Genomic DNA, 1,099 nt, shown 5'->3' with positions numbered 1-1,099 from the left:
ACAGTCAAGGGCTTTGGCATAATCAATAAAGCAGAAATAGATGTTTTTCTGGAACTCTCTTGCTTTTTCCATGATCCAGCGGATGTTGGCAATTTGATCTCTGGTTCCTCTGCCTTTTCTAAAACCAACTTGAACATCTGGAAGTTGATGGTTCACATATTGCTGAAGCCTGGCTTGTAGAATTTTGAGCATTACTTTACTAGCATGTGAGATGAGTGCACGGAGAAGGCAATGGCACCCCACTCCAGTACTCTCGCCTGGAAAATCCCATGGACAGAGGAGCCTAGTAGGCTGCAGTCATGGGGTCGCTAAGAGTCGGACACGACTGAGCGACTTCACTTTCACTTTTCACTTCCATGCATTGGAGAAGGAAATGGCAACCCACTCCAGTGTTCTTGCCTGGAGAATCCTAGGGACAGGAGAGACTGGTGGGCTGCCGTCTATGGGGTCATACAGAGTTGGACACAACTGAAGTGACTTAGCAGCAGTAACAGAGATGAGTGCAATTGTGCAGTAGTTTGAGCATTCTTTGGCATTGCCTTTCTTTGGGATTGGAATGAAAATGGACCTTTTCCAGTCCTGTGGCCACTGCTGAGTTTTCCAACTTTGCTGACATCTTGAGTGCAGCACTTTCACAGCATCATCTTTCAGGATTTGAAATAGCTTAACTGGAATTCCATCACTCCCACTAGCTTTGTTCGTAGTGATGCTTTCTAAGGCCCACTTGACTTCACATTCCAGGATATCTGGCTCTAGGTGAGTGATCACACCATCGTGATTATCTGGGTCATGAAGATCTTTTTTGGACAGTTCTTCTGTGTATTCTTGCCACCTCTTCTTAATACCTTTTGCGTCTGTTAGGTCTATACCATTTCTGTCCTTTATCGAGCCCATCTTTGCATGAAATGTTCCCTTACTGCTGCTGCTAGTGCTAAGTCACTTCAGTCATGTCTGACTCTCTGCGATCCCATAGACAGCAGCCCACCAGGCTCCAATGTCCCTGGGATTCTCCAGGCAAGACTACTGCAGTGGGTTGCCATTTCCTTCTCCAATGCATGAAAGTGAAAAGTGAAAGTGAAGTCACTCAGTTGTGACCAAC

The sequence above is a fragment of the Bison bison genome, unplaced genomic scaffold (genome assembly GCF_000754665.1).
Source record: "Bison bison bison isolate TAMUID 2011002044 unplaced genomic scaffold, Bison_UMD1.0 scf7180017864104, whole genome shotgun sequence".
Classification (NCBI taxonomy): domain Eukaryota; kingdom Metazoa; phylum Chordata; class Mammalia; order Artiodactyla; family Bovidae; genus Bison; species Bison bison.
The sequence above is the reverse complement of the archived record's forward strand: the minus strand, read 5'-3'. Positions refer to the sequence as shown.